The sequence below is a fragment of the Bidens hawaiensis genome, unplaced genomic scaffold, assembly GCF_021521415.1.
Source record: "Bidens hawaiensis isolate Kalapana, Puna unplaced genomic scaffold, B.hawaiensis_p1.1 tig00009085_1, whole genome shotgun sequence".
Taxonomy (NCBI): Eukaryota; Viridiplantae; Streptophyta; class Magnoliopsida; order Asterales; family Asteraceae; genus Bidens; species Bidens hawaiensis.
In genome coordinates, this window is record NW_027491667.1 from 487,491 (window position 1) to 512,741 (window position 25,251).

The 25,251-nt window shown below is 39.2% G+C and overlaps 1 long non-coding RNA gene across 3 annotated transcripts; it reads left to right on the forward strand.

Moving 5' to 3' along the window:
* The first annotated feature begins 7,116 nt into the window (after positions 1-7,116).
* LOC143531140 (uncharacterized) lies at positions 7,117-23,876 on the forward strand. 3 transcript variants are annotated; one of them, XR_013134969.1, is made up of 4 exons: positions 7,117-7,204; positions 21,439-21,543; positions 21,865-21,977; positions 22,817-23,876. It is a non-coding gene; the product is annotated as an uncharacterized LOC143531140 (long non-coding RNA). The 3 variants fall into 3 exon arrangements; XR_013134967.1 differs by having other exon boundaries at positions 7,123-7,204; positions 21,488-21,543; XR_013134968.1 differs by lacking the exon at positions 7,117-7,204 and adding an exon at positions 21,261-21,339 and having other exon boundaries at positions 21,488-21,543.
* Positions 23,877-25,251: the final 1,375 nt, after the last annotated feature.

Consider the following 25,251-nt stretch of genomic DNA (forward strand, 5'->3'; position numbering starts at 1 on the left):
AGAGAAAAATAATATGTTAAATCTGATGAGAAGACCCATTACGATGCGCGAGCCAGAAGACCCATCACGTATCGCAATGGGATTATTTTAATATCGTTGACTAGTCCATCCCGATACGTGATGGACCCAGAAGACCCATCGCGTATCACGATGGGTGACGAAGACGGGAATGTTAGTGTTTTTATGTTATTATTCTTTGGACGGCCCTATGATTCAACAACCAGTTCCAGTTCAGGCAGTTTTTAGAGCTAAGAGAGGACAAATCCATCACTACGAATCATACCGAGACCATATCTATGTTCATTATCATCATAATTGATTATTCCATGATGTCGATGCTCGGCTAAATCCTTCGAGTCATACCCGAGATGTAAAGTTTGTATCATTTTTAGTTTTCTCATGCATTAAGAACGAATACTTTGTAACTACTATATGATTAATCCTGATATTTAGTATTGTTGTGCATTCAGTCGGTTTAGTTTTACGTTGATCATAACAATTAGTTTGTCGGTTGCTATAATAATTGCTCATAGGACTTTTTTGACTAGTTGAATTCAATGAAGCATGCAATTGCCCTTAGTTGAGTCACGGGATTGTTTGATAATCAGTGCCCTAACACCCATGTATGCTTCAACTCACCTCCCAAGCTTAACTATCCTAGCTTCAACGTAATTCAAATATTACACGATCAAATAATTTGTCATGACTAACCTGTGGGTTTTAGCTTATTGACATGTTCATTCAAGGAATATTAATTACACATATATAAACTTAAGATTACAGGCTCATTCACTTACGATCTTCATAAGTGAATAGGCTTTGCGATCCAAAAGTGGATAGCGGCGCAGCTTGTTGCTCGCTTACCCATTATCTAGATGTAGTTTGGTTTGTATTAAATGTTAATTTGAATTTGATAAAAAAAATCTTTATAAACTTTTAATGCTATATGATTTATTCACACGCCTAAGTATGTTACATGATTCCATCTTTGTGTTCCTTGGTAGAAGAACATAAAATTCTTGTATAAACTTTAATTACCCGGAAAAGAAAAAGAACATAACCTTACCGATTAAAATATGAAAGAATACCAATGTAGAAATAAACAAATGGGAGTAAAGAAAGGGGTAGAATGAAAAATAATGGGATTAAAATTGTAAATTATAAAACCCCTTCATTCTACAGTCAGAACACGCCACCGTTAGACAACCAAGATCTAGATCGATCAGATCTGATTAATTCATCATCATGTTCCATGTAAACATTCCTCCTGATCTTGCAAAATCGGTTAGTGGATTTTGATTTTGATTTCTTTTCATCATCGTTTTTCTTTTAAGTTGTTTTAGAAAGTGGTTTTGTTATAATTAAATTCCAGTCTTTCGGATTTATCTTTCATGACTATGACCTGTTAACATCATGCAGGGTATTGAAGAACGATCGGTGACTGTTCATAGGATTTCAGAAGAAAATCTCTCTAGGTATTTGTTCATCAATTAAATTCTGTATTCATCTTAACTATACCCTTAAATCATGATGAATATCTAGGAAAAGTTATAACCTAGGTATTTAGTTCTTACAAAATGATATTCAAAAGATGAGGAATTGTAGAACTCTTAAATAAGATCGAAGCTAAAGTTCGAAGGCAATTTTTGGGATTGATTTTCTAACATAATATGATTATTTTGACTCATTCACTAAAACGACAATTTTGGCTCGTTTACTAAAATTATAATTGACCGCTTCACTAAAAATTGTTTGACCCATTTACTAAAAACGATAAAATTTTACAACCACAGATCGTCAGTGAATGGAGACTTCAACAACTTGAACAATGAGACGGTCAGATGGCCGTCTAAGGGAACACACAGATCTGTTGGTGGAGTCATCAAGAACTTGAACAATGAGACGGTCAGATGACCATGTAAACCTGATAACAATGTAAGTCAGTATATTGCACAAACAGAAACTATTAACTGTAAATGGTATCTTTTGTAGTGTTTATATGGGATTTCTAGATATTAGTTTAATTTCTCTTATCTGTTTTATGAAATTTATGCACCAAACAGAGATAATATGGATAATACTGATGCATTGCTATTATTTATTCCACGATCAGATGGTTTTGCGATTTTTTTGCCTGAAACCGTTTATTATATGACACGTTTGTAATCAAATAAGAACATCATTTTTTATGCTACAAAGGGTGTAAAAGTTACATACCTCAAACAGAATCTTGCAACCTCTTTTGTGCTTCAATCTGGCATATTAGAGCATCTGCAATGGGGATATCTCGGTATGCAAAAGTATAAAAATTACATAATATATACGGGTTCGTTGAGACTAAGTAAGATTGCATTCTATGTAATCGAACAGATGAGATCAATGTGTACCCGGCTGGTTAATGCCTTCATGGTTGGTTCTTACAGAATCAGATATGAATAATCATAAGATATTCTTGAAAATAATCGAAGATTGATTTGTGATTGAAATTGAAATCATAACGAAGAATTGGAAATTAATTTGAGATCGAAAATGGAACCTATTCTCCATATTTGAAATTGGAACAAATAAAAAACAGAATTGTAACAAAAAATTGAAGATGAAATCGATGAAGATAACTATGAACCGAATTGATGAAGAAGAATTGATAAAACCCGTAGTCTGGAGAATAGGAACAATGTGATTGTGTATCTTATGAATAAACATTAAAAAGGCTCGATGAATATTAAGAGGATAGCTGTCTCATATTGGATTCCTTCATAATGGAACTTGAATTTTAGAGTTTGATCAATTTCTAATTTATTTTTACCTTACACACAGAAGAGGAATTGATCAAAGCACAACATAGATATTCAAACATTTTCGGAGGCTCAACTACATCGTAATGGATCGAAAAAACGCCCACGGCGAATAATTTGTCATCCAGATCGTCTTCTTCAAGTGAACTTTCTATTGAATTTGATCAGCGAACATGCTGATAATTAATAAATCTGGAACCAACTACCATGATTCTCAAGTGCGACCTTCAGACATGGTTTTTGTTACGCCTAAAAAGAATGTTAAGTTTTTAACACCCTTAGATGAACAAGATATCAAGGACTATAACAGACCAGAAAGGTGAGTAATCTGTTGCTTAGATAAGTAATTTTTTTTTAGTTTTTGTAATTATGAATGTTGTAATTATGAACCCCATATGATTATTTATAATGAGATGGGGCTTGTATTTTGTAAGTTGGAATTTATTGTTGTATTTTGTAAGTTGGAATTTATTGTCATTTTGGGTTAGAAGTTTCCGAGGTATTATGTTGATGAGCAATGAAATGCACACTTCTGGTTTTTTGGTAATGTAGTGAATGGGTGCTAAGAGTTAAATATAATTATTTTAAGAGTTAAAAATCATTTTATTCAAGATGAATAAATGGCTTTTTAACAAAGTGAACACATCTTCACACAAAGTGAGCACCAAAAGTCTTTCTATGAGAGTTAATCTCGCAAAATAAGGAATCGATTTGAACTCAACTCCATGAGCCATTAGTGATGAAAATCAAAAAACCAGTATACTTCTCTATCTCTAGTAGATTTCTTGTCCGTAATTACCGGAGTGTCAACATTGTTTTCTGTCCCTTTATGTTCTCAGGAAAGATATATATCAGCCAACATATTTCAAGTTAAGAAAGACATAAATAGCTAAGTCTTAAATATCACGAGTTCTATCTACTTTGTCTTAAACTTCTCAAGTCACCAAAACGATTCATTCATTGTATCAGACCGATTCATCACGAGTATGTATGCTTCTAACTCACCTCCCAAGCTTAATTAGCCGAACTTCAACGTAATTCAAATATTACACAACTAAATAATTTGTCATGAAAAACCTGGGTGTTTCAGCTAATATTACCTATAAACTCAAGATTACATAATCATTTATCATCTTCATAAAATTTTAAATGCTCTACGACTTCACATGCCATGTATTTTATACGTATTCTATTTTAAATGTTCAGGATTCTCATATAAGTTTAGTATCATGAGTATTAATGTTAATAAATAGATATTTCTCTCTTGGTGTTGATTTATAATTGCATATATTAATTGTTGATTAAGTCCATGCGAAATACACGGTTGGTGGTTACATAAAACGTGTGGAATGAGTTATAACCACTAGGATTAAGGGCCAAGTAATGGTTAATGGTCAAATATTGACTATTATGCCGAAATCTCGCACTTATAATTAATATTAGCACGTGTGGGACCATGTTTGATGAGTAACTCCCAAAAGAATCGGTCAAAGACGTGGGATGAACATTTATGAACGTGGATAGACTCAAAAGAAGAGTGCCCCAACGGCTATATTGGAAGACTCTTTCAATTCCGGGATACTCGGAGAATTAGTTAGGGATTTTCAGTATAAATAGGTTGCTATGATCAGTTAGAAAAACACATGTAAAACACACACTTCACATTCATAGCGATCAGAACTCATTGTAACACTTAGTATTTGAGCAATTATCAGCTCCACCACTTGTAATCACCCTTTTTGTTATTAATAAAAGAGACGGTGACAGTTTTCACCATCCGGGGTTTTTTTGTGCCGGAGATCCTCATGATCAAGGGCTTTTTCCCTCGAAATCAAATCATTGTGTTCACTTTGTTCTTGATCAAGCACTCTACCTCACATACGAATTTGATCACAAAATTACTTTGTTAATTTTTGACCGAAACACCAACTACTGGTAAACATGATTGCCTTTGCAAGAGGGACCGAATCAGATCCAATCTGGATATGGAGGTTGATGATATCAGTTTGACTGTAGATGAGGTGATGGGAGATGATTGTAATCGTAAAGAAGCATATAATGATGATAAAAAAGACACGGTGGCGGAGGATGGCCTTCGCAGTCCACTAGCACTTCCGGTTAAAGAGAAGAAAACCCGCGATAATTCCATACCAGGAGTGAAGAAACAATTCGTGAAGATTTTTCTCTTGAAATAAATGGAGAAGAATTTACCAAAGAGAGAGAAACTCAAGAGAAAGGGAACAAGCATGAATGTCTGTGCCAGGGTAACCGGGATCAAATCCAATTTGCAGATGATGATCAAAATCAAAGGCTGATAATGCAAAGGCCTCTTAGTGTCCTTTCAGATCAAATTACTCCGAGCTGCGACGACTGTTTTATCTTACACCAATCCGATATTGACGAGGATTGGATCTACCACCTATATCACAGGTGGCCGGATGAAGTCCCAATAACGATGACAGCGTTTAAGAAAATTGAGCAAGGTCTTAGAAAAAGAGTCAAAATTCAGCAGCTTTTCATCATCTCACCATGGAGCCATTTGAGGAACATCAGACAAATGGAACAGTTCGAGATAACTACATCCGACTTGAGGACAAATCTTATTCTCGGGCCGGATGTATTGATACATACCCGGTTCCAACATGGGTGGGTCAAGGCAGTTAATTAAGTGGGAATATGAAGAGGAAAAGTTTAGGGAAATAAATGTTGCAATTATTATCCCAATTAGGTATATATATAAGTGTTCATGCTTTAGTTTATGGATATCCATGTTTATGATATAAAAATATTAGGGTTCATTAACCTTGTATTTGGAGAATTGCCATCTCGAATCGGCTAACCGGAGACTAGCACATCTCGAATCGGGTCAACTATCCTTTAATTTCTTGTTTAAGTTTTGGGGTTCTATCATAGATCTCCAAGCGAACTTTCTATTGAATTTGATCAGCGAACATGCTGATAATTAATAAATCTGGAACCAGCTACCATGATTCTCAAGTGCGACTTTCAGACATGGTTTTTGTTACACCTAAAAAGAATGTTAAGTTTTTAACACCCTTAGATGAACAAGATATCAAGGACTATAACAGACCAGAAAGGTGATTGTAATATGTTGCCTAACTAAGTTATTATTATTATTTTTTTTTGTAATTATGAATGTTGTAATTATGAACCCCATATGATTATTTATAATCAGATGGGGCTTTTATTTTGTAAGTTGGAATTTGTTGTTATTTTGTAATCCGTTGCTTAGATAAGAGATTTTTTTTATTTTTGTAATTATGAATTTTGTAATCAGATGGGGTTTATATTTTGTAAGTGGGAATTTATTGTCATTTTGGGTCAGAAGTTTCCGAGGTATATGTGAACCATGTTAGAATTATGAGATATCCATTGTTGATGTGCAATGAAATGCACACGTCTGGTTTTTTTGGTAATGTAGTGAATGGATGCTAAGAGTTAAATATGATTATTATAAATGATCATTTTATTCAAGGTGAATAAATGGCTTTTTAACAAGGTGAACACATCTTCACACAAAGTGAGAACCGAAAGTCTTTCTATGAGAGTTAATCTCACAAAATAAGGAATCGATTTGAACTCAACTCCATGAGCCATTAGTGATGAAAATCAAGAAACCAGTATACTTCTCTATCTCAGTAGATTTCCTGTCCATAATTACCGCAGTGTCAACATTGTTTTCTGTCCCTTTATGTTCTCAGGAAAGATATATATCGGCCAACATATATTAAGTTAATAAAGAAACGAATAATTAAGTACTAAATATCACTTGTTATATCTACTTTCTCTTGAGCTTCTCAAGTCACCAAAACGATTCATTTCACCGTTTCAAACCGATGCATCACGAGTATGCATACTTCTAACTCACCTCCCAAGCTTAACTAGCCGAACTTCAACGTAATTCAAATATTACACGACCAAATAATTTGCCATGACTAACCTTTGTGTTTCAGCTAATATTACACAGCTATAAACTCAAGATTACATACTCAATCACTTATGATCTTCATAAAATTTTAAATGCCTTACGACTTTACATGCCATGTATTTTATACGTATTCCATTTGTGTGCTCGTTGGTAGGAGAACATAAAACTAATGTACACGCTTTCAATTACCGGAAAAAGGAAAAGAACATAACATTACCGATTTAAAATACGAAAGAATATTTTTGTAGAAATAAACAAATGGGAGTTAAAAAGGGGGGGGGTAGAATGAAAAATAATAGGATTAAAATTGTAGCAAATCTTTCTAGAGTTGCACAATTATAAAACCCTACCTACATTCTATAGTCAGGACAGCTGTCAGACAACCTAGATCTAGATCGATCGGATCTGATTTATCATCATCATGTTCGATGAAAACATTTCTCCTGATCTCTCAAAATCGGTTAGTGGATTTTGATGTTGAATTCTTTTCATCAGTTTAATTAACTTGTTCGGATTATCGTCTTGTGTTAGAAAGTGGTTGTGTTATGATTAAATTCCAGTCTTTTGAAAGAAATCGCTTGTTAACATGGAATCGGTATCATCATGCAGGGTATTGAAGAACGATCGGTGGCTGTTCATAGGATTTCAGAAACAATCTCTAGGCAAGTGTCGATCAATTAAATTCTTTTTTCATCTTAACTATAAATTAAATCATGATAAATATCTTTCGTAAGAATTTGAAGAATTGGATCTACGGTATAATATGTCTAGGAAAAGTTATAACCTAGATATTTAATTACAAAAGATATTCATCATGAATTGTAAAATGAAATTCGAAAGACGAGAATTTTAGAACTCTTAAATAAGGTTATAACAATTGATAAGATCGAAGCTGAAATTCGAAGGCAATTTTGGGATTGATTTAAGGTTACAACAAATTTGAGTTTCTAATATGATTATTTTGACTCGTTTACTGAAATTATAATTGACTGCTTCACTAAAAATGGCATTTTGACTTGTTTGCTAAAATTGATGAGTTTGACCCGTTTACTAAAAACGATAAAATTGAACAACCACAGATCGTCAGTGAATGAAGTCTTCAACAACTTGAACAATTAGACGGTCAGATGGCCGTCTAAGTGAATACACAGATCCTCAGTGAACTATGTTGGTGGAGACATCAAGAACTTGAACAATGAGACGGTCAGATGGCCATGTAAGTGAACACGCGAATCCAACAGAGAGTTTGTAAACCCGATAACAATTTAAGTTAGCATATTCCACAAACAGAGAGTATTAACTGTAAATAGTATATTTTCTAGTGTTTATATGGGATTTCTAGATATTAGTTTAATTTCTCTTTTCTGTTTTATGAAATATATGCACCAAAAAGAGATAATACGGATAATACTGATATTATTATTATTTATTCCACGATCTGATAGTTTTACGATTTTTTTGCCTGAATACGTTTCTTATATGACACGTTTGTAATCAAATAAGAACATCATTTTTTATGGTACTACGGGTGTAAAAGTTACATACCTCAAACAGAATCTAGCAACCTCTTTTGTGCTTCAATATGGCATATTAGAGCATCTGCAATGGGGATATCTATGTATGCAAAAATAAAAAAAGGCATAATATAATAAAATAAAATACGGTTTCCGCTAAGACTAAGTTATAATAGGCATTCCGAAATTGGAACCTATTCTTCAGATTTGAAATTGGAACCAAGAAAAAGCATAATTGTAACCAAGAATTGAAGATGAGATTGTGTATTTTATGAATAAACTCAAAAGGTAAATGGGCCGGCGGGAAAATAAAAGGCTTGATGAATATTAAAAGGGCAGCTGTCCCATATTCGATTCCTAAATTATATAGGTTAGATTTGATATACTTAGATAGTAGATTCATTTTATAATGGAAGTTGGATTTTAGAGTTTGATTAATTTCTATTTTTTTTTATCTTAAACACAGAAAGTGGAACTGATCGAAGCAGAACATAGATATTCAAACATCTCGGGAGGCTCAACTACACCGTAATGGACCAGAAACGGCTGCAGCGACTAGTTTGTCATCACATCATCTTCCTCAACTAATTTAGTCTTCAAGCAAACTTGCTAATAAATTTGATCATCGAACAATCATAAAATCAGATGATGATCAAGAACACGCTGATAGGTAATAAACGTGGAACCTGAAATCAAGGACTATAACGGACCAGAAAGGTGATTGTAATCTGTTGCCTAGATAAGATGCTGGCCAGGGACTTGAAAAGCATTAAATGATCATAGGAATTCAATAATAAAGTATGTGATGAATCTTATATGCTGTGTAGTTATATTTTCAAGATGTTTCTTGAAGAGGTAGGTCCCAGCAGAGTCCAGTTGGACCCGCAAGACTCACCTTGAAGAGGAACGTCTGCGCAGAAACCAACTGGATCCGCAGGACCAACCATGCTCAGAGACGTGACGTCCTTACGCGCAGTACGCAAGCTGGTCCCGCAGGAAATGCCTCCCAATGGTGAAGGACTCCGCCTGTCCCCACAGCCTCGGATACAAGCCATCAGGGAAGGCCACCCGCGCAGCAAGGCTACACGCACAAGGCACTTAGCTCTCAATCACTCAGTGTCACCTGAAGGAATGAGTGAAGCCGGGAACAATCCCGCACAAGGGCAGGAGGGGGAATACTCCCGCCCTAATAAGCCAGTCCGTACGATACAGGAAGATCTTCTGTACTGTACCTGACGAGGTATGGGAAAAAGATCTGACTAAAGATAACGACAGCTTATTGACCACAGTATGGCGAGCAGCATGCTCCTGTACCGTGTCACTATTAGCCGCTGCCTACTCACCAACTACTGCCATACCACGTGCGTAGCCGGCAGTTGGTGGAAAGGGAATAGTACACAGCAGGCCTGGTCACTATCAGCCGCTGCCTACCCACCAACTACCAGCAGGGCACGTGCGTAGGCCACTGTTGGTGGAACAGGAACACTGTTGCAGCCGGCCACTCCTCCTTGGAAACCTACCTTCGGCTATAAATACCACAAATGGTATGACCATCTCATCTTATCTTATATCATCAGATTATACCTGATATCTGCTCTAGCAATCTCTAAATATACATTTATATTTAAAGAGCAATCTAGTCTGATTCTCACGCCGGAGGGTGGTCACAAGGAGGAACCCCCCCCCCCCCCTTCTCAGTGACAAGCTCACGGTGTCTGTTTTGCAGGTTATCAGAAGAACCATCTTCTCAGGGTCTAACCCCTCGTGGGAAACATCTATCTAACCCCCAGGTTATCCGTAATCTGCCCGGGGTCCGGTTAGTGTTTCTTCATTGGCGCCATCCGTGCATAAAGCTAGAACTACATTTTTCTCCAGTTTTTTCAAACTTCCTAGATGGTTAAAGAAACTCCGGTAACCACAACCCCAGCTACTGGGGGGAATACCGACAACACAGTTTTTACAAACACTACCCCGGTTGCCCAAGCCGGGGCAAGTGAAGTAAATTTTACGAACACTACCCCAGTTACCCAAGCTGGGGCAAGTGAAGTAAATAATCGCTCACTGGGATTCACCGATACCCAGTTTGAGAAACGAAGACTCCCCCGCCAAACTCTCGATGAAGTTAAGGCATGGGCGGAGGCACGACAAAAGGAATTCCAGGCTGAGTTGGACGAACGCTTGCGTTCCGTACAACAGACCGACGAATTCGAATACTTGGAGGATGACTCGGAGGAATCCGACTCCGACGCGAACCCTCGCCACAGGGCAAAAGGGAAGCGTAAGGAAACGGACTCCCAACCGAGAAGGCATTTTGGACAAGCCTTCAAACCAAAAAGCACAGGAGGAAGTCCACGTGACTTCTCCAAAGCATTCAGACCAAACGTTGCAAATACGGGAACGTCCAAATTTGCAAGGGACATTGCGGAAGCAATCGCCCCAAAAAGTGCCAAACAAATGTCAAGCATAGGCACATATGATGGTATCTCTGACCCCGATGATCATTTGAACATATTCATAGCGGGGGCAACCGTCAGTAGTTGGACGGAACCTACATGGTGTTACATGTTCCAAATGACACTGGTCGGGGCTGCTAGAGCGTGGTTCGACCGTCTACCGGTCAACCACATCTACGACTGGGCTGACTTCCAACAGAAGTTTAGCCAACACTTCAGCCAGCAAAGAAAGTATACTGAGGAGCAATGGACAATCCTCAAGTGCATTCGAGAAAAAGACGAATCTTTGCTAGACTTCATCACTCGCTTCAACTCGAAGAAGCTAAGTCTGGGTAACATTAGCGAAGATCTTGTTCGCGCTGCCTTTATCCAGGGCGCGAACGACCCAGAGCTCATCCGCACCTTAACAGGTAAAGATGGCATGCCATCCACATGGGATGCCATCATTACAGCAGCAAAACGCTTTGCGGAAACGGAGAAGCAACTGGGTAGAGATCTCCCGCATAGCACAAACCTCTACACCCAGAAAACAAGAGAAGACAACGTCCTTACCGCCCGATTAAACAAAAAGCGGAAGCTAGGCATTTGGCAGTCAAGGGTAAACTTTGACACCTCATCCGGCTTGCAACATCGGTTGGGCGGAAAGGATAATGTACATACAAACAAGAACTCCAGATGGACGCCGCTCACCAAAAGCGTCACCGGGATATTCGCCACCGAGGAGCTCCCATGGCCAAAGCCTCAAATAATCCGACATCGCCACAATGCTGATCGGAGCAAATACTGTGACTTTCACAGGACAAAAGGCCACAACACCGAAGAATGCATAGACGTAAAGGACATGGTCGAAGCATTCGTCAGAGATGGGACGCTCGCGCACCTCGTGGCGCAATGAACGCTTAGCAGGCTGATGCGTGTAGAACCCCAGCTGGGGAAACACGAATAAAAGTCCAGCTTCAATATGGAGACTACATGCTGCGTAAAGAACGAGATCCCGAACCAGGTGCGTATCGGCTCGATGGCACTCCCATCCCAACAACATGGAAGGGAGCTCATTTACACAGTTTGCATGTAAATCAATTCCAAATTTGTAAAGAAAAGGCCAAGAGCCACTTCTAATGGAAACGATTCTCCTTAAGACATTGACGCTGATGATTTTACATTTTTATGAACTATCAACACGGATATGCCGGTTTTCACCGCATAATCACGTGAAGTCGTTGCATGGGGAAGGCGGCAAAACCCGCATAAACCCAAAAAACAACAAACCTTCACGCAGGTCAGTCAAAGGGGAAAAGTTCAGTCCCATTAAATGAAAGTGCCGGTCTATCCGCATGAATCATGAAAAAGGGAACTGAACACTAACCTATTGACAACCGCGCGTCGAACGGTTAATTTATTCAACACGGATATGCCGGTTTTCACCGCATAAATACGTGGAAAGTCGTTGCGTGGGGAAGGCGGCAAAACCCGCATAAACCCAAAAAACCACAAACCTTCACGCAGGTCAGTTGAAGGGGAAAAGTTCAGTTATCCCATTAAATGAAAGTGCCGGTCTATCCGCATGAATCATGAAAGGGAACTGAACACTAACCTATCGACAACCACGCGTCGAACGGTCCAAAACAGAATTTCTAAATAAAAGGATGAGGAAAACCTACATGCAGGTCAGATGGTAAAGTTTAGCCATCCTACTACGTGCAAGTGACGGTCCTACCCGCACAATCACGAAAGAGGAAGCAAAACTTCACACCTATCTACCACGTTCAAAGGTTAGCTTATCCTCAAAAGAGAAGGAAAACCTACACGCAGGTCAGATGGTAAAGTTTAGCCATCCTACTACGTACAAGTGACGGTCCTACCCGCACAATCACGAAAGAGGAAGCAAAACTTCACACCTATCTACCACGTTCAAAGGTTAGCTTATCCTCAAAAGATAAGGAAAACCTACACGCAGGTCAGATGGTAAAGTTTAGCCATCCTACTACGTGCAAGTGACGGTCCTACCCGCACAATCACGGAAGAGGAAGCAAAACTTCACACCTATCTACCACGTTCAAAGGTTAACTTATTCTAAAACACTTGGAAAATTGCTAATTTAAACTAAAGTATGCAAGTCATACAACGTTTACAAAGCAAGGAACCCAACGAAAGTAGCGGTCTTACCCGCACAAAGATTTATATTTCACAATGGTTGATTACAAGGATGGCCGGGTAACTACCCGCCTACAAGAAAATAAAACTATACAAGCTAAATCTATCCTAGCAGCGGGAAGGGATCTTCAGGATCATGCTTCAGGGCCACTTCCACTTGGACCAGCCCCATCAGTAGAGCGTGGCAGTTCAAGGAAAGTTTTGAGGATAGCTAGCCCATCATCAGCAGCAGCAACTTCGTTTACCTTCTCCACCACCGGATGCGGGAAGGCGGCGTATTGATTTACTGCTTGGTCATATATAGCTTCAGTATCCACATTGTATAAAGGGAAGTTGGAAGGCGGGACGCCTTTCTCAACGAACCCTAGACCAAGCAGGAAGCCGGCCCGTTCCCCATCCTCGTGAGAAGCGTTGAGGGCTGCGCTCATAGCATCATCGTAAGATGTCTCTGAGAAGACCCGATGCACAACCTACAAAGAAAAATACAAGTGTCAGAACCTTTTTTATTTATAAGGAAAAGCGTGAAGACATGAAGTTAGACTTACCTGAGACAACGCTTCTCGAAGAAGCCATTCCTTGGCAACCAGAGCTTCTTGGAGGGCAGCTTGAGCTTCGTTACGGGCGCGTTCGGCTTCACTCTTGTTGAGGTTGGCAAGCAACACTTCTTTAGCCGCAGCCTCTTCGACGCCCTTTAGCTTACGCTCGGTATGGTCAAGCACCCCCCTCTGGTCCAAGATCTCTTGAAGCTTCTTAGCATCCTCCATCGCCAAGGCATCATGAGCCTGCTGGAGAGCCTCTAATTTGGCTTTAAGTTCTTCATTCTCCACGCGCAGAGGCTCAGCAACAGCTTCAGCCTTGGTGGCCCTCTCGGTTGCGTTCCTCGCAGTTTCCTTAGCCAGCCGAAGCTGTTCATTAACAGCTTGGGCAGCCTTGGAACGGGCCTCGAGTCTTGCCTGAACTTCAACCTCAAGGGCCTTGAAGGCCTTCTCCTTTTCCGCAGCTATAGCGGAAAGCTTTTGGTTCTCCTCCCGGACAGCCCGCGCCTGAGCTACTTCTTTAGCGCGAGCTGCTTTTAACTTGTCGTTTTCACGACAAAGCAGCTCGACGCGCGGCTGCATCCGGGCCAGGAGAACCCGAAGCTCATTGCTTAGCCTACCCTCTTGGTAGCTAGCCATGGCTTCCCCCAACGCACCACTGGGAGCTGCGTGACGAGCCCATTCCACGCACTCTACAGGGGTGCGAAGGGTTGTTCCTCGGCGAATGTTCCATCGTGGAACATACACTTCATTGGAATCCGACACTGCAAAAAACAAAAAGCAGTTAGGAAAAGATGATAAAAAATATATGTAAAAAAATGGGCCAAAAGAACCCTACGCACCTGTAGGGTCAATAACAGGCCGATAGCCGCCGAACCCATCACCTGAACCCAAAGGAAATCCATCCAAGAGGTCAGGCAGATGGGAAGGTGGCAAAGATTGGCGAGAAGCCCCATGCGTACCTGATGGACCTGCCGTCGTTGCCGATGGCGGGGGCATGGTAGCAGCCGCCGTGGTCGCCGCCGCGGTCGCTGCCGCGGGATCCGCAGCAATAGTAACCGCCGGCTCGGTGAAAGATGCTGTAAAAATCGCACTCACAGCCGGCGGTGACGTCATCTCGGCTGGAACAGTCGGCTCAAAGGAGTGAGCAACTGATCCAGCGGAAGCAGGCGCAGGCGCCTGGGTCGACGCCTCAGGTAGGCTGACCAAGCCTACCGTCATTGGCGGAGAGGTACTACTCAGCCCTTCACCCTGGAATGCGCCAACATCCACGCCTGCGTAAAGAAGAAAAGTGTTAAAAAGACTAAGGAAACATCTATCTAACCCCCAGGTTATCCGTAATCTGCCCGGGGTCCGGTTAGTGTTTCTTCATTTCTGAATATTAATATCTTCAAACCAACCTTTTTGCAGTTTTTTACTCGTTTGTTATGCTCAGTAAGTGTACATCCATTTCTGGATTCGGGTTTGTTACTTGTTTGTTATAAGGCATCCGGATGAGTTTTGTGAGGGGGAGGAGATATGAGAGAGAAACGGACAAGAGATTTTTATTTAGAGCGTGAAACGGACAAGAGATGTCGTTGTGGGTGCTCTAAAATGTTGAGGGTAACAAACTCATTAATTTAAGATTGTTAATTATATCACAAAGTTAATGGTTACTTTATCCAACGAATGTGTTTAGCGATGGGAGTATACAAGGGGGGGAACCTAGTTCTTTCAAATTTGAGTTCACAATCGAAGCTTTGGATCAATTAATCATCTACCATTATAGTAATTATGAATTATAATCAGATGGGTTTGTAAGTTGGAATTTATTGTTCTTTTGGGTTAGAAGTTTCCTAAGTATATGTGAAATCATGTTAGAATGATATCCGTTGTTGATGATGAGAAATGAATGCATACTTATGGTTTTTGGGTAATGTAGTGAATGGATACTAAAGGTTAAATATAATGGATAAAATTTTTGTTAATGAGTTAAGAAAGTTTATTTAGATGATGTATTGTAAGAGCTAAAAATTATCATTTTATTCAAGGTGAATAAAGGGCGTTTTAATAAGGTGAACACATCTTCACACAGGGTGAGTACCGAAAGTGTTTCTACGAGAGTTAGTCTCGCTAAATAAGGAATCAATCTGAACTCAACTACATGAGCCATTAGTGATGAAAATCAAGAAACCAGTATACTTCTCTATATGTAGTAGATCTCCTTTTAACAACCGTAACAATCATCATAGTCAAAAGTCTACCACAAATAACTCCTAGAATCACTCTCAATTAAATTCAAATATTGTATAGTCAAATATAGTTATAACTTACCATGTATTTCTCCTTGTAACTAGCATAGGATTATTATATAATGGATTATTATTCTCTCTAAGAAATTAAGAGAGAATCCTTTTCTTTCATGGTATCACCAACCGATCCTAATTCCTGCTGAATCATTCTTGGCATCTATTCCTCTCCTTGTTCAATCATGTCTACCAATGCTAGTTCCTCTTCCACCACCACCATTGAAACCAAACTTCCCATGGCTACTATCCTTCACATGCTCACTATCAAACTCTCTTCCACCAATTACCTTTATTGGCAAAACCAACTCCTTCCGCTTCTTACTAACCAGGAACTTCTCGGTCATGTCGATGGTTCCATTCCTCCACCTCCGAAATCCATCCTCGTTGGCTCCGTTGAGCAGCCGAACCCGGCTTTCTCTGCCTGGTCGATCTCCGATCAACAGGCTGTTCTCATACTTAATTCCTCGCTTACCGAGGAAGCTATCTCCGAAATCCTCGGGCTATCCACAGCTCGTCAAATCTGGACCGCTCTTGAAGCGGCCTATAGCAACACATCTCTTAAACGGATGCACCTACTCCGTGACAATCTTCGCCATTTAACCAAAGGTTCTTCAACCGTGACGGAATACGGTCGGAAATTCAAAGCCATCTGCGACCAACTCTCAGCCATCGGCCATCCCGTAAATGACACAGACAAAACTCATTGGTTTCTTTGTGGTCTTGGGTCTATGTTTGAGAGTTGGTCCACTGCCATCCGTACTACTCGTGACCCTCTTCCTTTTCGTGACTTACTTACCAAAGCTGAAAGCCAAGAGCAATTTCTTCTTGCTATTAATCCTCCAACCGCCCTCCCGTTGCATTTGTTGCTCAAAATAATCACCGTTCTTCCGGATCCTCTGCTAATCGTGGCCAGCGCCGTGGTCAGAACGCGGGCTCATATAACCGTGGCCAGAGCTCCGGCTCTTCAGGTTACTCATCTGCAAATGGAAATCGTAGGCCCCCCATTGCCAACTGTGTCGAACCAATGGCCATTTTGCAAACAAGTGCCCAAAACTTTCATCCTGTGTGGCCTCGGCTTCTGAAGACCTGGCTCGTGCTTTTCATGCTCAATGTCATGTTCCAAACGAGAATGCTCCTGACTGGGCAGGCGACACTGGTGCCGACCGTCACATGACAGACGACACCGGTAATTTAACATCATTTTTTTCCTTACAAAGGGTCGTCTTCGGTCACCTTTGGTAATGGTCAATCGTTGCCTATTACTCACAAAGGGCATGTCTTGCTTAATAAACAAGTTAAATTAAACGATGTATTGGTTGTTCCATCTTTAACTCGATTAGCAAATTGACAAATGATTTTCCCGTTGATGTTCTTTTCTCTAATTCATTTTTTGTGATTCAGGACCGGAAAACAAGCCAACCTCTCGCTCAAGGTCGGTGTGAAAACGGTCTTTATGTGTTTCGGGACAAGTCTTTTGCTTTAGTTGCTTCTATTTCATCTAATAAAGCCTCATTCGAATTGTGGCAAAATCGTTTGGGTCATGTTGCTTTTGACATTATTTATGTATTGAAAAGACTTGGTTGTTTATCTTTTACATATATTTTACCAAAGCCTAATTTATGTTCTTCATGTCAACTTGCTAAATCACATAAAATACCATTTACCACAAATGAAAAACGTGCCTCTTTCCCTTTTGATCTCATCCATTGTGATCTATGGGGACCATCACCAATCACTAGCAAAGACGGTTATAAATACTATGTTGTGTTTCTAGATGATTACTCTCGATTCTCTTGGTTGTATCCTCTTAAAAACAAAACCGACTTTTATACGGTCCTTCAAACCTTCTTGCGTCTCGTCCAAACTCAATTTTCACGCAAGGTAAAGGTTTTTCAAAGTGATTGTGGCACGGAATTTGTCAACCAATACGTGAGAAAAATCTTTGATGAAAATGGCACATTCCATCGTTTTTCATGTCCTTATACCGCTCCTCAAAACGGTCGTGCCGAAAGAAAGCATCGACATATAGTAGAGACCGGTCTAGCTATGCTCTTTCATGCTAGCGTCCCCATCACTCATTGGGTTGATGCCTTTAGCGTTGCCACATACATCATCAACCGCTTGCCAACAAAGATTTTAAATGAAAAATCTCCATTTGAAATGCTATTTTCTACAACACCTAACTATGCAAACTTTTGCGTCTTCGGGTGTTGTGTTTATCCATATTTACGTGACTATGCATCTCATAAACTTGCACCGAGAAGCATTCCTTGTATCTTTCTAGGATACGCTCCTCAATACAAAGGATACAAATGCTTCGATCCTACATCCTCACGTATGTATGTGACCCGGCATGCTCGTTTTGATGAAAAATCGTGTCCATATGTGGCCAACTCGTCCCAAACAGGCATAGCTTCCCTATTTCTTTCCACCTTCAATGAGCCTACATCTATTTCCCATGCATCAGCCCCACCAAAACAATCATGCTCCCAACCAAAAGTCAACTACCAATCACAAATTCCTTCAACCTCTAACTTTAAATCATGCTCACTGTGTAAACCAAATTCCAATCCTCCCTCAAATAACTCACCACTCATGGACTCCACACCTAACTATGCAAACTTTTGCGTCTTCGGGTGTTGTGTTTATCCATATTTACGTGACTATGCATCTCATAAACTTGCACCGAGAAGCATTCCTTGTATCTTTCTAGGATACGCTCCTCAATACAAAGGATACAAATGCTTCGATCCTACATCCTCACGTATGTATGTGACCCGGCATGCTCGTTTTGATGAAAAATCGTGTCCATATGTGGCCAACTCGTCCCAAACAGGCATAGCTTCCCTATTTCTTTCCACCTTCAATGAGCCTACATCTATTTCCCATGCATCAGCCCCACCAAAACAATCATGCTCCCAACCAAAAGTCAACTACCAATCACAAATTCCTTCAACCTCTAACTTTAAATCATGCTCACTGTGTAAACCAAATTCCAATCCTCCCTCAAATAACTCACCACTCATGGACTCCACACCAACTTTACAACCTCAAAACTCCCCACCATCTTCACCCCCTCCATCAACGCCATCACCATCCACGGCCTCCCCACAGCCTCTATTCTCCGCCGCGTCTTCCCCATCCCCGTCCCCAGCCCAATCTCCGTCTCCCCCTCCGTCGTCCCCTGCCCAACCTCCGTCACCTATCGCTCCATCCCACCGTATGATCACTCAATCCAAATTTGGCACTTACAAACCCAATCCAAAACACACATCTTATCTTGCTACCATTATGCACTCTTGTCTTCATGCAGCCCTTCTCACAAACAGTGTTCCTAAGGGTTTCAAAAGTGCATCGAAACATCCCCATTGGATGAGTGCCATGCAAAATGAACTTGCCGCTCTTTATCGAAACCGTACATGGACCCTTGTGCCTCGTCCGCCGTCTACAAATATTGTAGGATCCAAATGGGTATTCCGAACTAAATACCATTCGGATGGCTCTCTAGATCGGCACAAAGCACGGCTTGTTGCTCAAGGCTTCACTCAAATACCGAGCCTCGATTTTAATCACACGTTAGCCCGGTTGTGAAAGCATCTACCATTCGCATTGTATTCTCATTGGCTGTCATTAATAGTTGGTCTCTTCACCAACTCGATGTCAACAATGCCTTCCTAAATGGTCATCTTTCGGAAATCGTTTATATGGAGCAACCTCCCGGGTTTATAGATCCTAAGCTTCCAAATCATGTTTGCAAACTTAATAAAGCGCTTTATGGTCTAAAACAAGCTCCGCGAGCTTGGTTTCAACGGCTTAACTTGTTTCTTCTTTCTTACGGTTTCACGTGTAGTCGTGCCGATCCTCTCTCTTTATTTTTTATTGGGGAGATTCTATCATGTATCTTCTTGTTTATGTAGACGATCTAATCCTCACGGGCAACAAAACCTCATTAATGACCTCTTTCACTACTCGTCTGCATCAAGAATTCGCCATCAAAGACCTTGGCTCGCTAAGCTACTTTCTCGGTCTTGAGGTCGTTCATGATAGCAAAGGCCTTTTCCTTACTCAAACCAAATACACCAATGACATCCTTACCCGAGCCGGCTTAACCGAAGCAAAACCCGCATCCACCCCATGTCCACGGCCGATGCTTTCACCAAAGATGGCATTCCTTTTTCCGATCCTACTCTCTATCGCTCCCTAGTTGGAACTCTTCAGTACCTTACCATCACTCGCCCCCGACCTTTCATACGCCGTAAATCAAGCCTGTCAACACCTCCACTCACCAACCGACCACCACTTCCAATTGGTTAAATGAATTCTTCGTTATGTCAAAGGAACTATCTCTCATGGGTTAGTGTTTACACGTCCCACAAGTGCATCGCTTTTAGGGTACTCGGATGCGGATTGGGCTAGATGTACTGAAACGAGAAGGTCAACTTATGGTTACTCAATTTTCTTGGGCGGAAACTTGGTCAACTTATGTATTGAAACGAGAAGGTCAACTTATGGTTACTCAGTTGTGAATCAGAATATCGAGCGATGGCAAATGCTGCAGCTGAAATCGTTTGGATTACTCATTTGCTACAGGAACTTCATGCTCTTCCTCCAACTCGGCCGACTCTTCTATGCGATAACAAGAGTGCTTTGTTTATGAGTCAAAATCCTATGTCTCACAAGCGTGCGAAACACATTGACTTAGATTACCACTTTGTTCGGGAACTGGTTATGTCAGGAAAACTACACACAAAATTTGTTCCTACCAAGCTTCAACTTGCGGATATCTTCACTAAAAGTTTGCCTCGAACATTGTTTGAGCATTTTCGAGATTTGCTACGCGTCCATCCACCGCCGTTTCGCTTGCCCGGGGTAACAACCGTAACAATCATCATAGTCAAAAGTCTACCACAAATAACTCCTAGAATCACTCTCAATTAAATTCAAATATTGTATAGTCAAATATAGTTATAACTTACCATGTATTTCTCCTTGTAACTAGCATAGGATTATTATATAATGGATTATTATTCTCTCTAAGAAATTAAGAGAGAATCCTTTTCTTTCACCTTTCCATTATTACCGGAATGTCTATGTTCCTTTATGTTCTCAGTAAAGATATATATCAGCCAACATATTTCAAGTTAAAAAAAGTTAAAAAAGAAATGAATAGTTAAGTCTGAAATATCACTTGTTTTATCTGCTTTCTCTTAAACTTTTCAAGTCCCCAAAACGATTCATTACACGACCAAATAATTTTTCATGACTAACCTGTGTGTTTCAGCTTAATATTACACAGCTATAAACTCAAGATTACATACTCATTCACTTATGATCTTCATAAACTTTTAAATGCTCTACGACTTCACATGCCATGTATTTCGTGTGTATTCCATTTGTGTGTTCCTTGGTAGGAGAACATAAAACTAATGTATACGCTTTCAATTACCCGAAAAAGGAAAAGGGGCGTAGAATGAAAAATAATGGGATTAAAATTGTAAATTATCAAATCTTTGTAGAGTTGCACAATTATAAAACCCTACCTACATTCTACAGTCAGGACAGCTGTAAGACAACCTAGATCTAGATCGGTCGGATCTGATTTATCATCGTCATGTTCGATGAAAACATCCCTCCTGATCTCTCAAAATCGGTTAGTGGATTTTGATATTAAATTCTTCTCATCAAGTTTCTTAACTTGTTCAGATATCGTCTTGTGTTAGAAACTGGTGGTGTTATGATTAATTTCCAGTCTTTTGAAAGTGATCACTTGTTAACATGGAATCGGTATCATCATGCAGGGAATTGAAGAGCGATCGGTGATTGTTCATAGGATTTCAGAAGACAAACTCGCTAGGTAATTGTTTATTAATTATATTCTTTATTCATCTTAATTACCCTTAAATTATCTTTTATAAGAATTTGAAGAACCTTTGGATCTACAAAATACTATGTATAAGATGAGATTCTTACAAAAGATATTCATCATGATTGTATAAGATAAGAATTTTAGAACTCTTAAATAAGGTTATAACAATTGATAAGTTCGAAGCTAAAGTTCTAAGGCAATTTTTGGGATTGATTTGAGTCAGCTAGATGTCAAATTTATAAATTGTTGTTACAAAATCAGCTTTAGAAAGCAAATCTAAATGTCAAATGATGAGTTTGATCACCACAGATACTCAGTGAACTTTATTGGTGGAATCATCAAGAATGAGGCGGCCGGATGGCCATCTAAGTGAACACACAGATCCAACAGAGAGTTTGTAAACCCGATAACAATGTAAGTTAGTATATTCCCCAAACAGAAAGTATTAACTGTAAATACTATCTTTTGTAGTGTTTATATGGTATTCCTTGATATTAATTTAATTTTTCTTAACTGTTTTATGAAGTATAATATGCACCAAACAGAGATAATACTGATGCATTATTAATTATTTATTCCACGACCAGATGGTTATGCAATTTTTTTGCCTGAAACTGTTTATTATTTGGCACGTTTAATTGTACAAAGGGTGTAAAAGTTATATACCTCAAACAAAATCTTGCAACCTCATTTGTGCTTCAATCTGGCATATTAGAGCCTCTGCAATGTGGATATTTCGGTATGCAAAAAAATGCATAATATTACAATAAAATAAAATACGGGTTCCGAAATTGGAACCTACTCTCCAGATTTGAAATTGGAACCTATTCTCCAGATTTGATAAAACCCGTAGCTTGGAGAGTAGGAACGATGTGATTGTGTATTTTGTGAATAAACCTTATAAAAGTAAATGAGCGGGAAAATAAAAGACACGATGAATATTAAAAGGACAGCTGTCCCGTATTGGATTCGTTTATTATATAGGTTAGATTATATATATATATATATTAGATAGTAGGTTCATTATATAATACTCCATAGTTTGATCAATTTCTAATATTATTTTTACCTTACACACAGAAGAGGAACGATCGAAGCACAACATAGATGTTCAAACATCTCTGGAGGCTCAACTACATCATCATGGATCAAAAAAACGCCCACGGCGAATAATTTGTCATCCACATCATCTTCTTCAAGCGAAGTTACTAATGAATTTGATCATCGAACAAACATTAAATCATATGCAAACGGTTGAGAGTAATATCCAGCTGGTATCATATACGGGTAAACTGGAGTCTCAGGAGTCATATACCCGAAGCCCAATGAAGAAAAATTGGCAGGATTCTGAAGAAATTGATTCGGGCCAACATAAGTTTGAGGTGATGAAATGGTTTGAGGGTGGGGGCCCACTTGGACAACTTCACTTTCTAAATTTGGAAAGTTTGATATGTTAAGTGAATCTACTCTATTTCTTATATCAGAAATATTAGCATCAGAAGCACCAATAATGAAACCACGGTAATGAAGGAGATCGTATATTGCGGTCATGCATGTGCAAAGCAATGCACAGCAGAATTGGATATTAACTCTAAACAAAATAAAAAGTCAGGTCATGTATACCCTTGTATAAAAGGATGAGAAAATTAGATGCATACGTATTATGAGATGTAAGTGTTAAGAGTTATTGTAAATAGCTAATGTGTTTCCGTAACCCGTTGTATATTTAAGGTAGGAAAAACAATCACCTGATAGTAATCATCAGTTTATATAAAGAAAAATGATTCGGTTTTATAGTGTGTTCCAGTTTTGTGAATTTGGTATCGTTGCTAGATCTTGGCGATTCTTTAAAATCTATGCAAGTTTTGTGAATTTGGTACATAGCGAACTCAAAGACTCTAAGAAATGATTGTAATGAAGTAGATATCAGTCTCGAGATATTTTGCGCGTTGATGTTAAACTAGATTAGCTGCTAGATAAATGTTACCAAGGTGGGTGGCAGTGTAATGCGAAGCTCCCATGGTATCGGCATAAACCAACGAAGCTTTAGTGGCTGTATGAGCAAGGGTATTCAGCCTCAATGCCCATGAAAGACACAGTATCATGTGTGGTAAATCGACAACGAGAGATGGATAATACTGCTATTAAAGGTGGTTTGGATACCCAAAAAATAACTTAGTATGCCCAAATCCTTAAGGGCAAGCTATGAGTGGACAGTGGCAGAGGTACACTATTGGTGTCGGGGTCATCTGGCACTAATCTTTTTTCACGTTTCATGCAAAGCATATAACACTAAAGTTTCGAACAACCACAGTCTTTTAATATGATAAAAATTTTGACCTTGTTGTCCGTTGATTTTTCGAATACTTTTATATTTTTAATGAATAAAAATGTTATATGAACATTATCAAATAAAAAATTGCAGTTTATTAAATTAGCCCAGTTCCATACAAATTCAAATTTTTTTTGAACGAACGGTGACTTTTGCAGTTAAGATATATCACACTCCTTGGTCCAATAGGAGGAGGAGCCCCGCCACCACACTCGGGCCAGACTATGCTGAAATAATCGGGATCCACGCTGGCGTCCGAGTTTGGCTTGGCCGTTCCCGGTAAAACTCTGTTGGCTTACCCAGCCTTTTTTTGCTCCGGTCGGAATCAGGACTCGAACCCGGGACATCCGGGTCATCCATCATGTTTCTGGTCATTTGGACAAGCCCCGCTGGTTCCATACAAATTCAAATAAAGCTCGTTTTTACTATTTTTATTTAACGAGTACTAATTGTTATACTTCATGAAGCTCCTTTAATTTTCTAACAATTAAGTCGATTGGGTCATATCTCTACTTGGGCTATATCTTAATTCTTTGGGTTTTCATTTAACTTATGCATATGGGTTTCAAAAGTCTTGGCTTAGTATTTTACTTGACCTTAATATTTTAACTGGGCTTGCTAGTTTACTTCACATTTATTTAAGAGGTGTTTAAGATATTTTAAAACTTGCTTATTTGTTTTTTGAAAATCAAAATGTATCTGACAAAGCTCTTCCAAAAGCTTTAAATTTGAGCTTTTCAAAAAGCAAATAAGCACATAAGCAAGTTTTAAAAGCTCACTAAAACACCCCTTTAATCTAGGGCCGGCTCCGAGAACGCCAAAAAAATTTTAGGCCGAAGGTGATACATTTTGTGGACTTTAAATAGAAAGAGTAGTTTGTTGGGTTTTAACAATTTAATTTTATATGAGCTTACTTTGTTATAATTTAGGTTGTGTAAAAAAATTTTGTATAAAAATATGATTAAACATGTCTAAAATGATACTAAAACTCATAACCTTTTGGTTGGGAATAATACATTTTTGCCACTAGACCAAGCTAGTGGTTATGTAATTGAGTTTAAACGTTAAGTTTACATATTGTTTTAATAAAAACATTTAATTTAAAAAATAATTCGGGCATGTGGCCGTCGACTACCGTGCCACACCTTATGGCCGGCCTTGCTTTAATCTGATTCACGCTGGGTGTACCTTAGTTGGTTTAATCTGATCACGATTCTAAGATTAATCAAGTCAATTGCATTCAGTTTTATTATTCATGACATTTGCATCTTCTGTTGTGTTTTATCATAATCGGTTCGATTATTCAACTAAATTAGAGAAGTTTCGTAAGGTTTTCCAAAAGAAAAAGAATTGTAAACGTTTTA